Source organism: Chrysochloris asiatica, unplaced genomic scaffold (genome assembly GCF_000296735.1).
Source record: "Chrysochloris asiatica unplaced genomic scaffold, ChrAsi1.0 scaffold00103, whole genome shotgun sequence".
NCBI lineage: Eukaryota > Metazoa > Chordata > Mammalia > Afrosoricida > Chrysochloridae > Chrysochloris > Chrysochloris asiatica.
The window spans coordinates 8,954,812-8,968,549 of NW_006408621.1; the positions used below are offsets into that span (position 1 = coordinate 8,954,812).

The 13,738-nt window shown below is 42.1% G+C and overlaps 1 pseudogene; it reads right to left on the reverse strand.

The window, feature by feature from the left end:
- Window positions 1-232: 232 nt before the first annotated feature.
- LOC102832389 lies at window positions 233-13,391 on the reverse strand (annotated as a pseudogene).
- Window positions 13,392-13,738: the final 347 nt, after the last annotated feature.

Consider the following 13,738-nt stretch of genomic DNA (forward strand, 5'->3'; position numbering starts at 1 on the left):
AAAACAAGAACAGTGAATTCCATTGAATGTTTTTGCATTTGCTTATTACAATATTAGTTTGCCCATTTATAAATTTTTTACACATTCAGTAGTTCAACAAATCCATGATTCTTTTAATATTAAGGGCGTTGCAAGTCAGCACTTCACTGAAGAAAATGTACGAAATTGTAGCATTAATTTGTGAAATTAAGGAAAGAAATTCCTCTTTCTAACTTCTAGTTTCAATCCATCTTTATTCCACATGTTTCTTTTCTTGTCCTAGAATTAACCATCCAATGCTCTCAGTTTGCATGGTGGTGGTGGTGGTTATGTGCCATGGAGTCAGTTCCAACTCATAGCAACCCTGTATAGGGTTTTTGAGACTGTAAATCTTTATGGAAGCAAAAAGCCTCATCTTTCTCCCACGGAATGGCTGGTAGTTTCACACTGTTGATCTTGAGGTTAGGAGCCTGACTCATAACCACTAGTTACGAGAGCTCCTTAATTCACATGGTAGCATACATAATAAAACTTATGAAAAAGAATAAGGAAAACACAAGCAGCCAGTCCACACTTTTTATCAAAGTGCTAGGAAGAAAGCTTATTTGGTCAGCTTGAGTTACCATCACATTTTTCTTGGCTTCTATACCTGTCTGATTAAAAATGAAGAGTTTGAGTTTCCAGTGTTCAGTCAGTCAGTATGATTAAATCTAGCCACTGACTTAGCTCCTTGAAATAATAAAATATTAGGAACAGCTATGGTACCGAACCTGGTAGAAAGGCTGAGAGACATCCAGTGTCAACAAATGAAGAGTTGGAAATGCCCAGGGTCAAGAATTAAAATAAGGGGCCAAAGTGGCAGAAACTCCGCACCACGGGGTGTAAAACAGGACCAGTGCAGTCACTACCATTTGGATTTCGAAAATCCATAAGGTCCTGTGACATATTTAAAAATTTCAAGGTACAATTTTTTAATTCAGTCACATTTCTCTCCGCACAATTCACCTTTGGAGATCCGAGCCTTCCAGTGTTATTGGACTCCTCTGAGGGGGCTGTTTAGACTCTGCCACTTTTGGCTCTGTGTAATCTTCTCCTCTTCTGCCTGGGAAGCTTGCTACAGCGCTGTCCAGTGAGTCTTCTTACCTCCAGCCCTGCAGCTGCCACCCTGGACTCCGCGTTCGGTGTGTCCTCAGCTTCCTCCGTAATCACAGACAACATCACCACGTGATCGCCATTGCTTTCCAGTCCCAGCGCTGTACTGGCCTCGTCTGCTGAGGCCACGTTTGGGGTCTTCCTCACTCAGGTATACAGCCCTGTATGGAGAGAGTGAGCAGGCTGCTCTTCAGACCATATGTGACCACTTTCTTCCTCTAAGCTGTGGGTGGGGCCCAGCACCCACAGCACCACCGGCCATGAGCTGAGAAGGCTCATGGCGCGGGGTTGAGTAGCCATTAGGACTACCACCCAGGCCATCTCATGAATGTCTCTTGTCTACAATATTGCAAGCACTCCTCACTCTTATCTTAGGCCTCTCAGCCATGTGGTCCTTTGGCCTCTGCCCTGCTCCCCAAGTTTTACAAAGTTCTTTTAGCCAGTCTGTGAATGCCCAAAGGGCACATTCTTTAAACTACTCTCCCGACTGTAGGTATCCAGCTTTACCCAGCCCATGGGTTTACAGCCCAAAGCTGCTCTGTCTTCTTCACGCCACCACCTCTGCCCTTGCTGTTTCTCTAGGTAGGGATATCTTACGCTTTACTAATGCTCTTCCCGCTTATGATCCCTGTATCTTCCTCTCTGCTGCTGAGATGGTTCCTTTTAAACCTAGTTGGAGGGCAAAACTAACCAATCCCAGCCTTAGAATCCTGTATCTCCTATTTGCATGGTCCCGCCAAATCACTTGGTGGGAATCAGAAGACTTTGGATAAAAAAGCCATATCAGGTAAATCAAGGCATCGCAATCATCAAACCTTTCTTTTTACGCACTTTTCTTCTGATGACTCAACCTCCACTTTAGCTTTCAGCACTGTGGGGGAACTCCACAAAAAATGATAGCAGTTAACTTTAATAGGGTGCAAGGCATTATGCATTCTCCATCCATATATCTACCTCCTGAGACATGCAGTATTATGTTCATTTTACAAATGCAGAGACCTCAGTGGAGTTAAGTAACTTGGCCAAGATAACATAGCAGATATGTTTTTGCAGCAGGGTTCAACTCTATGGGCCTACCTCTAATATGTTGACTCTTAACCCTATCATATTTTATAATCACAGAAGTCTCCTGGACAGGATGAACTGTAAAGGGGTGAAAAGGCAAATACATAAATAAATTCTGGACAAATACATAAATAAATTCTGGACAAGAATGTGTTGTCTAATAAAGGAGACATTAAACCTTTTTCAATCTACTAGAATATAGATTGGCCTGGCATGGTGCTGTAGGATAAGCACTAGACTGCTAACCACAAGGTTGGCAGTTCAAATCCACCAGCTGCTCTTGGAAACCATATACAGGGTCAATATAAGTCAGAATTGACTTGAGAGCACAAATAAATATCATTAACTTTTTTTTTTTTAACTTTTTATTGTGAATTGAGTGAAGGTTTATGGACCAGATCATCTGCTTTACATCCAACAAATCATACCTTTTGTTATCTCAAGGATTACAACCCCCTCCATGTTAACAATTCCTCCCTGTGGTTCCTATTTGCATTTCAACTGTCTTCCTAATTGTTATTGTTAAGTGCTGTTGAGTCAATTCCAACCCATAGCCAACCTGTATAGGGTTTCTGAGGAGCAGTTGGTGAGCTTGAACCGCCGACCTTGCAGTTCAAACAGCTTTGCAGTCTGGCGCATTAACCCACAGCGCCACACTTAAATTTGTCCTTAGGAAACTGTTGCCCTTTGACTTTGAATGATTGACCATTCCATGGTGAGCATATCATCATGTCAGTGTTGTACCCACTATGGTCCTGAGCCCCCAGGACCATCAACTTATTGCCTTAACATGCTTTTTTATTCTTCTTCTTTCTATTCCCCTAAAATGAATTTGCTTATTAATTTATTTGCTTATTAATTTATGATTGAAAATATACACAGCCAGACATAAACCAAGCCAACAGTTTCTACATGTATAATTTAGTGACATTGATTATACGCCTCAAGCTGTGCAATCATTCTCATCCTCCTTTTCTGAGTTTTTCTTCCATCATTAACACAAATTCACTGCCTTCTAAGGTTTCTATCTATGTATCAAGCTGATATTGTCAATTTGATCCCAAATAGATCATTCTTAAAGGAGTATAATGCTAAATGAAGAGCTTTCAGTAGTAGTTGTTGTTGAATGCCGTTGAGTGGATTCTGACTCATAGTAACCCAAGGAGCAGCAGGTGAGTTTGAACCACCAACATTGCAGTTCAAACTGACCTTGAAGTCTAGTGCTTATCCTACAGTGCCACACTTATCCTACAGTGCTTATCCTACAGGGCTCCTTTAATAGTTAGGCTGAACTAGTTTTTTATTTTAATATGACTTCAGGAGATATTTTTGTTTCAAAGTTTAAAAATTATTTTAGGGCAATAGTTTCAGAGGTTTAGCCATTCTCCATGACTCCAGAAAAGTCTAGGGTCCATGAGATTTTGAAATTCTGTTCTGCATTTCCCCTATTTTTATCAGGATTTTTCTCTGGAATCTTTGATTAAAATGTTCAGTAATGGTAGCTAGGCACCAGTCAATTCTTCTGGTCTCATAACAAAGTAGTTCTATGAGGCAATTACCCACACATTCCATATCCTCCTATTCCTGACTCTACTTCTGCCTCTGTTACTCTTTTTTGGGGGAGGGGTTGGGGGTTATACACCAAAACACTCACGAATGTATAATCATTTGAACAAACAAAGGGCACATCCCACAAGCCTGCCTCCTGGCCGTCAGCACACAGCCTTTCTCTTTCAATGAGTCTAGTGTCTTCAGCTGCTCTATCTCTCCATGTCCTCATCTCTGCCTCCATCTCTGGTGTTGCTGCTTCTCTGGCTAGGGTTCCATATTCTGCTCATGTTCTTCTCCCTTGCTGGTCCTAGGGTCCTCTGTTCCTGGAATGTAAAATTAACTACACCCTCATTTATGTTATAAAACTTCTACCTTTACAATTGTGACAATCACAATCAGTCATGATACCAACTACTCACTATTGAATCATAAAAATCTTATACTCATCTCCTTTGCCAGACCTGTCTAGACAAGATGAAAACCATTCAGTGGGGATGCTACCTTCCCCTGCACACTCTGAAACTAAACTCCCTCTTGAAAACTTGTAAGCCAGTCACTTCATGCCTTTATGGTGGTTGGTGGTGGTGGTTATGTGCCATGGAGTCAGTTCCGACTCATAGCGACCCTTTATAGGGTTTCCAAGGCTGTAAATCTTTATGGGAGAAGAAAGTCATTGCTGTTGTTGTATATTGTATATTGCCCTCCCTGTCTACCCTCTAACCAGTGACTTACTCTCCCCTCCCTCCGACCCCTGGCAACCATCAAAGTGTTTACAATAATGGTCTCATACAGTATTTGTCCTTTTGTGATTGACTAATTTTACTCAGCCCTCCAGGTTCATTCATGTTATGAGGTGTTTCACAGGTTCATGATTATTTTTCACCATTGTGTAGTATTCCATTGTGTATGTACCAATGGATAAAAGTTTGTTTATCCATTTTCCACTGATGGGCACTTAGACTGGCTTCATCTTTTTGCTATTGTTAATAGTCTGCGATGAACACCATCCTGGCTCTGATTTCTTGTGATTGTATACCAAATAGAGGGATTGCTTAGGAAGTACCATATCTTTTTTCTGGAGTGGTTGAAACATTTTACTGTCTTACCAGCAATGTAGGAGGTTCCCAGTATCTCTACACCCCCACCAGCATTTGTTGTTTTTGATTTTTTTGAACTTGGCTTTTAATGCTGATATGAGATGATATCTTACTGTTGTTTTGATTTGCATCTCTGTAATGGCATCTCTGTAATGGAGTCCTGGTGTGGCGCTGAAGGATAATGCACTGAACCACAGGTCAGTTTGAACCATAAGTTTGGTGTTTCAAACCTACCAGCTGCTCCTCAGAAACCTTATACAGGGTTGCTATGGGTTAGAACTGACTCGACATTACTTAACAGCAACAATGACTAAGATCATGAACATTTCTTCGTATGTTTGTTGGCTGCCTGAATGTCTTCCTTGGTGAACTTCTGTTCATATCCTGTGACAATTTTTTTTTTTTTTTTTTTTACTGTTTTATTGTGAATTATGTGATAGTTTACATGGGAGAGCATTAGCTTTACATTCATCCTATCGTATATAGTTACATTGCCATGGTTACAATCCCCTCCATGCATCATCAAACAACCAAAGAGTATACCCTGCAAGCCTGCCCCCCGCTTGTCAGCACACAGCCCCTCTTCCTCTTTGGGTCTAGAGTCCCCAGCCGCTCCATCCCTCAACGTCATCATCTCTGCTTCCATCTGTGGCATCACTGTTTCACTGGGTAGGGTCCAGCTCTCCCTTGATGGTCCCAGGGGCCTCTGCTCCTGGGCCTGTAAAGTCAATCACTCCACTCCTTTTGCTACAAAACGTCTACCTTTACATTTCCAACCCTCACTGTGCCAATTTTTAAATTGAGTTGTTTGTCTTTGTCTCATAGAGGTGTTGTAGTTTTCTATAATTTTAGATATTATTCCTTTGTCCTATATGTTGTTGCAAAAAACGGTTTCCCAGTCTGTGGGCTCCCTTTTGACTCTTTGGTGCACATAAGTTTCTAATTTTTAGTATGCCCCAGACATCTATTTTGCCTTTTATTGTTTGTGTGTTTTTTGCAATGTTTGATAGTCAATATATGCCATGTATTAGAGCCCCTAAGTATGTCCCTACTTTTTCATTGATGATCTTTATAAGTTCTGGTATTTACATTTAGGTCTTTAATCCATGTTGAATTAGTTTTTGTATATAGTGTGTAATATGGGTCTTGTTTCATTCTTTTGCAGATCTACTTCCAGTTTTGCCAGCAACATTTGTTGAAGCGATTATCTCTTCCCCATTTAATGTATTTTAATTTTAGCCCTTTGTCAAAGATCAGTTAACTGTATGTGGATGGATTTACTTCTGGGTTCTCAATTCTGTTCCTTTATCTGTGTAGCTTTCATTGTACTAGTACCAGGCTGTTTTAACCACTGTGGCTGTGTTGTAAGTTTTAAAATCAGGGAGTAAGAGGCCTTCAACTTTGTTTTTCTTCTTAAGCAATGCTTTGCTTGTGTAACTCTGCATAGTATTCTGTTATATCCTTTTTATTTCCATTGGTTCTATTGTGACTTTACCCATATGGTTTCTTATGCATATTATTTATATTTTCTCCCTCTTTTCTTTTGCTAGATTTGCCAATGATTTGTAAATGTTATTACTCTTTAAACAGGGTGTTATTTAGTTCCTATATATTTGACTTTATTCCCTTGATCTTCCTACTTTTGATTTATAATTTTATAGCATTGTGATCTGAGAAGATTGTTTGTAGTATTTTGATGTTTTAAAATTTATTGACGTTTGCTTTATGGTCTAAACGGATGGTCTGTTCTGGAGAATGTCCATGTGCAATGGAAAACAGTGTGTATTGTGCTGTTGCTAGATTGAATGAATGCTCTGTACAAATCTATATGAAATTGATTATGCTGTTTAGTTCCTCCTCTGTGTCTTTGTTGAGTTTCTTTCTTGTTGTTCTATCCTTTTTTGAAAGTTGTGTATTAAAATCTCCTATTGTTGTTGTTGCTAAGTCCGTGGAGTTGGTTCCGACTCATAGCAACCTTGTATAGGTTTCCAAGAAGCAGCTGGTGAGTTTGAACCATTGTCCTCATGGATCAAACCAACCTTGTGATCCAATGTTTATCCTACAGTGCCACACCAGGATTCTTATTATTGTAGAGTTGTCTATTTCATTTTTTAATTGCATTAGAGTTTGACTTATGGATTTTGAGATTGTTTTTGTAGGGACTATAGATATTGATTATGGTTATATCCTATTTTTCAACTGACCCTTTAATCATGAGATAATGCACTTCTTTGTTTCTTATGCTAGTTTTTGAATTGAAGTCTGTTTTATCAGAAATTGATATTGCTGTTCCTGTTAGTTTTTTTTATTGTGATTAGCTTGATATATATATTTTCCATCATTTAATTTTTAATCTCTGTTTATTTTTGTATGTAAGGTACAGACAGCATATTGAAGGATTCTATTTTCTTGTCCATTTTGCTACTCTCTGTCTCTCGACTTGTGCCTTTAATCCATTGACGCTCTACACAATTATTGATAGATATGAATTTATTTCAGTCATTTTGTTGTGTGGTTTTTTTGTAGTGCTGTTGCTTTCTTTGTTCTGAATGTTTTCCTGTGCTGAGTTCATTTTTTGTGTGCTTTTTCTTATCAATTTATTCATAGTTTTAATGTTTATAAAATCTTCATGAATTTTCCTTTCCTGGGTTGATGTGAAGGTGAATTAAATATCTTTGAGATTATCCTGTAATTTGTTATTTTCTTCACCATTTTAAAGCAGTCTGTTTTATCTTGAAATCTGTTTGACTCCCTCATCATTTGGAATTCTATAACTAGACTTTTTCTTATTTTTGCTTTGTAGTTGTTTTCATTATCAATTGATATTTCTGATTTCCTATTTTCTGTCTTGTAGTTTTGTTTTATGATGGATACTTCTATACTGGATTGAAGTCTGAGTTGTGTTGTCGTGTATGTAAATCTATTGTTGTGGTAAAAATCCTGCTGTGGTTGATTTTCAGTGCTTTTAAAGTTGGAAAACTCTTTATAAGGTTGGCTTCACTTTTACAGATTCCTTTAATTTCTCTTTATCTGAAAATCTTCTGATTTTTCTGTTGTATTTGAGTGACAGTTTTGCTGGGTATATGATTCTTTGTTGGCAGTTTTTATCTTTCAGAGTTTTGTATATGTTACCCTGTGCCTTCTTGCTTGTATGGTTTCTCCTGAGACATCAGAGCTTAATCTTATTGATTTTCCTTTGTTGGAAACATTTTGTTTTTCCTGAGCTGCTTTCAGGATTCTTTCCTTGTCTTGGATTTTAGAGAATTTGATAATGATATGGCTTGGTGGTTTTGCGGGGGTTCTATCTTGTTTGGGATTTGTTCTGCTACTTGAATGCTTATTGTCTCATCTTTCATGATGTTAGTGAAATTTTCTTCCAGCAGCTCTTGAGCTATCTTTCATGTGCTTTTCTTTGTCTCTTTCTTTTCTGGAATTCTGATTGTTGTTGTCATTGTTAAGTACCATGGAGTCGGTTCCGACTCATAGTGACACTGCACAGGGTTTCCAAGGTTGCAAATCTTTATGGGAACAGAAAGCCTCATCTTTCTCCCATGGAACAGCTGGTAGTTTCGAATTGCTGACCTTAAGGTTAGCAGCCCGATTCGTAACCACTATGTTACCAGAGTTCCTTGGAATTCTGATTACTTGTAAGTTATTCCTCTTCATATTATCCTACAAAAATCTTAGGCTTTCTTCAGATTTTTTCATTCTCTTTTCTGATTGTTCTTCTAGTTTACTAGTATTGAGAGATTTATCTTTAAGCTCACTATTCTGGCTTCCATTAATTCAAATCTACTCCTTTGGTCTTTCAATGTATTGTCCACTTCTGATATCTTAGTATTAATCTTCTGAGTTTCTATTTGCAGGTTTTATATTGTCTCCAATCCTTTACCTATTTTGTTTGCTTCTTTAGCACTTTTCTGAATTCTTTGTTTTCCTTAATCTTTCTGCCAATTGTTTGTAGGTACCTAAATATCATTCTCATGAATTCTTTTTCAGGTAGTTCCAGTGCCTCTTTTCCCTCAAAAACATTTTCTAACTCTGCCTGTTGGTCATATGTTTGAGATACTCTGTGTTGTTTCTTCATGTGAATAGAAATTCTCTGCTGTTTTCAAGGCATTGTGATGTTGTTGTTGTTAAGTGCCATTGAGTCAATTCTGACCCACAGCGACCCTGTATAGGGTTTCCAAGGAGCAGCTGGTGAGCTGGAACCACCAACCTTGCAGTTCAAACAACTTTGCAGTCTGATGCATTAGCCCACAGTGATGGTATTAAATTGATCAATGTTTGTTGGTGTATTCTTAGGCACTCACCAACTGCCTCCTTGTAGGTATTATCAAGAGCTGAGCTTGTGCAGTTCAGTTCACAGTGGCTTTAGATGATGTTGGTTTTCACTAATCTAGTGTATAGCACCTGGTATTGACTGTAGCCCAATTGGTGGGGCTGAAGAGGGTATGGTTATGGCTGGTCTGTATGGTCACAGTTGCTGTTTTCTATTGGGTGAGACAAGAAGACAAAACATACCCAAAAGAGAGAAAGAAAACAAACACACAAACCAGCAAACAACAGCAAAAAATAAATAAAATGGTAATGAAGAAAGGAGACATAAAAAAAACAAAACCAATAACATAATCTGGCTACTGCTGTTTCTCAAGCAATAAGTGGTATGCCTCAATACCATCTACTGGCCTTTTGCCTTCACAGCTACCCAGGAAAGTTCAAAATGGTCATACTGTGCACGCACAGCCTACCCAGATAAACCAGTCTTTGTTTTTCCTCCCAACCTCCCTCCCCTCCTCCCTGCCCTCTGCCTCTTCTCTACCCCACATGTCTATTCAGCTCCTTCTCCTAGTGAGAGCTAGTCTAGGTCTGGCTAGGGCTAACTTTGCAGATTTGGAGCAGTGCCGAACCAAGCAGGTTTATTGTGGCTATCTCCTCCTTGTGGAGGGTCAGAGAAAAAGAGGAAGACCCCCAGCGAGATGGAGTGGCAAAGTGACAGCATCAATGGGCTCAAGTGTGGCAACAATAGTGAGGTTGGCTCAGGATCAGGCAGTGTTTCATTCTGCTGTGCATAAGGTCGCTATGAGTCGGTACCGATTCGATGGTACCTAACAACAACAACAACCTGACTTTGAGCAACTGGAAAGCTGGGGGCTACACTGGTGGAGGCTGGCTCCCTTCTGGTCACCAGAGGAGTGTGAGGAACCAGAAGGGGCAAAAAATTGCACCTTTTTCTCTGTGAGCCACAAATAGGTTTCTGCAATGAGAATGATTTCTTGTCTCTGAAGCCACTCACAAATGCTCAAGATGGCTGCAGTAGGTCCCGTTGGCCACCACAGCTCAGCAGTCACCTCCTCTCTTGTCACAGCTGCACACCTCTCTCTCCCAGTAAGCACTTGATCTACTCCTCTATCTCCTCATCTGAAGCTTAGAGTTCCAGGACCAAATTCTGCATCTGTCTATCCCAGTTTTCCTTATTCTTGCTGCAAAGAGTCCACATAGCCTTCCTGCCTCTATCATTAACTTTTAACCTCTTGTTTACTGATAAATCACCAGTTGCTAGTATACCATCTGGCTTACAGTAGGTGCTCAATAAGTATTTGTTGAAAGAATAAAGAATGAATGCCAAAGTCATGTAGCATTAGACCCTTGGCTGCAACCATAGTCTCAAACATAGGAACAGGTGTCAAGATGGCACAGGACCTAGTAGTGTTTCATTCTGTAATACATAGGGTCACTTTGATTTGAAACCAACTTGACAGCCCCTAATAACATACTATTAGACTAAGGTTCTTGAGGTATTGTGCTACATTGGCCCTAACCTCGAGTCTAGTATGCTCGTCACTCAACAAATGGCCCTTGAACTAAACTAAGAGAAAAGTGCATTTTGATTTTACTTTAAGGCTACTCCTTGTTTCCAGTTTCCTTATCTTAAAAATGGAAGGTGTTCCTCCCCTCAAGTCTATAGACTTTATGAAGAATTGAAATTTTCAAAAGATTCTCACCTGTTTAGATATCTTACCAGCTTAGTTTATTTTCACGAGGTAAATTTGAAATTTCTGGCTTCTACTTGTGCACATGCACAGTCAGATATTGGAGTAAGTTTGGTGACATTGGGTTCATTATGATGAGTTGAAACATATGTGGATCATCTGCACCTTCATATATTGTACTGGAGTTGTTTAAAGACCATATTGATTTTATTTACTATGCCTCTATTATGTGCACCAGAGTCTTGATGTGGTGCTGTGGGTTGATGTGCTAAAATGCAAAGTTAGTTTGAACCACAAGGTTGGCGGTTCAAGCTCACCAGCTGCTCCTCGGAAACCCTGTATAGGGTCGCTATGGGTCAAAATCGACTCAATGGCACTTAACAACAGCAACAATTGTGTGTAAGATTGTGGGCATACAGCCGTGATTAAGAATGCCATGTAAAAATGTTTCTCTCTGTTTGTAAATGCCAGACAATAAGAATTCAATTATAAAAACAAAATAAAAATCACATCACAGTTTCTTAATTGCCATGAGAAGCTAAAACTTTTTTCTTTTTCTTTTTTTTTTAAGGGCAGTTAACCTGAGTTCTGTGCACAGGACAGTAGCTCCCACTGGAGGAAGAAGAAAGAAAGAAGAAAGGACAATTCAGACCATGAACACATTTCTTACTTTTGCGGGTCATGACTCTATTATTATGCTTTGGGTTACTTTCTGGTTGATTCCAAACTTCAGTGATTATAGTCGGTTACCTCTGCATTGGCCAAAAAGGGAAAAATGTATGTATATTTCAGTTCTTTAAAAAAGAAAGGAAAAAGAACAAGAAAAGACAAAACGTACGGATTTAGAGATCATCTATGATGTAATTTAAGGGACAGCTTCTTTAAATTGAAATTGTTACTGTTAACAATAGACTGATATTAACCCACCGAGGCTTGGGCTCCACACACCACAATAGACTCCCTCATGCCCACGAACATATTGAACTACCTGGAGTCATACTTAATCCAAACGCACTAAAATAGATCAACTTTTCTTTTCCCAGACTCTTCCACCATGCTGTTTGAGCGGCTTCTTCTAGAATATGGGCAATCAAATTCGCAAAGAAGAGTAGCTGCACATTTATGGCAAATTACAGATTTAAAAAAAAAAAGGGACCTGTATCTCTAATAACAAAACGACAAATAACAAAAGTAGAGCAATTCAGTCAGTCTGACCCCTGTAGCAAGCAACCGTCCAGGCGTGGGGCCGGCTGGAAGCACCTGGGGCGGAGCTTCCCTGCTGGTCCCAGGAAGCCCTGGACGAGTCATGGCGAGTGGACTGTGTCCTTGAGCCGCTGGCCTGTGCGCAGAACTGAGGTCCGCTGCCGGAGGTCGTGCTCGTCTGGGAGGAGCAGAGTTCTATTGGGCCCAGAGTTCCCGGGTTGGTTTGGTTTTGTCGGTGTCCTGCCCTGACTCTGCTGGTGTTCATGCAAAAGGCCAAGGGTTTTTGACCCACCATTGCCCAGGCCGAGTTCACGATTCGGTCTTTTTAGGCGCCGTCCAGTGAACAGAAAAAGCAACCACGCACAGGCAAGAACATTCTGAATGAACACGGACTCAGCGTAACAATATTTTTAGCACTTGGGGACAAACCTCCTTCCCAGAAGACCCCCACCCCACAGTGGTCACACGAATCATTTGTGCCGTGGAGTTTGGAAATGGAGGCTCCAAAGCCTGGGGTGGGGGGGTGGTGGTGGCTGTTTTTGGAGGGGACATGAAGGGAAATGAGCGCCCAGTACTTTTCAGGAGGTCCAGGGAGCCAGCCCTGAAGGCCAATCTTGGGCACTGAGGCTGCAAGGAGGACAAGAGGCGGGACGGGTGGGGGCGCAGGGATCTGGGGGGAAGCGGGAGGGGCAGCACCTGAGGAATCCGCCTCTGGCCTCGGCCGCCGCCTCGCTCCGCCCCAGGAACTGAGCGCGCGCCGAGTTCGCCTGCAGAGAGACGCCAGCCGCCAGCAGCACTAGCACCTTGGAGGAGGGCGGCCAGAGCCAAAGAGCGCAGTACTGGGTCCGGGCCTGGGGGTGGGGAGACGAGCCCAGGCCGAGGCCAGGGCGACCCCTCGTCCCTCTACCCTCACATTCCGTCAGGACCAGGTGAGCGACTGCGGAGCCTCGGAGCAAGGGCGCAGGCAGGGCGGGGAGGTGAGGACCGGAGCGGGGTGCCAGGAGCTGCCCTTTGGCGGGCTGTGGACAGCCCTGTCTGCGCGGGGAAGATCTGAGGCTGACTTTTTCTGGAGGAATAGAAAGGAGGAGCGGGGGTGTGGGTGCGAGTTTGTGTAGCGAGGGTCGGCTCGCGTGCCAGCTCTGATCCGAACCCGTTCACCTCCCTGCCACTCACGTCACCCCACTCGAAGGACCCAGCCAGTGCGGTGTGCACCCGGAGGCCAAAGGCCTGTCACCCTGGGCTTCACTTGCTGCCTTTGTGGCGGGAGCGAGGGAGCCCGAGTGTGGGATGAGGGAGGCCGCGTCGCGCCGCGGACGCACCGAGGCGGTGAGGGGGTTGCCCCCGGTTTCATCTCACGGAGTGCAAGGGGTGGTGTGGGGGGTCCCTGGGGTCAACGACTGACTGTAGGGAGGGAGGCGTGGAGGGGACCAGGGAGACGATGGACCGAACGCAGTTTGGGAAAGTTGAGAACGCCCAGAGGTGGCTGAGTGTCCATGGATCTCTTTTCTCCACACCAAATGTCACTCCATCACTAGCACGCACGCGTGCCTTTCGGCCATCATTTCCATTTTTCTGTGAGTGGCTGGAGACATCTCTTTTGAATGAAACACAAAGGGTTGTGTTGACAGCTGGCGCAGACAGGGAGGTGAGGTGTGTGCCCTGGCTGAGCGAGGGTGGTGATGAGCAGTTTGTTAAAGT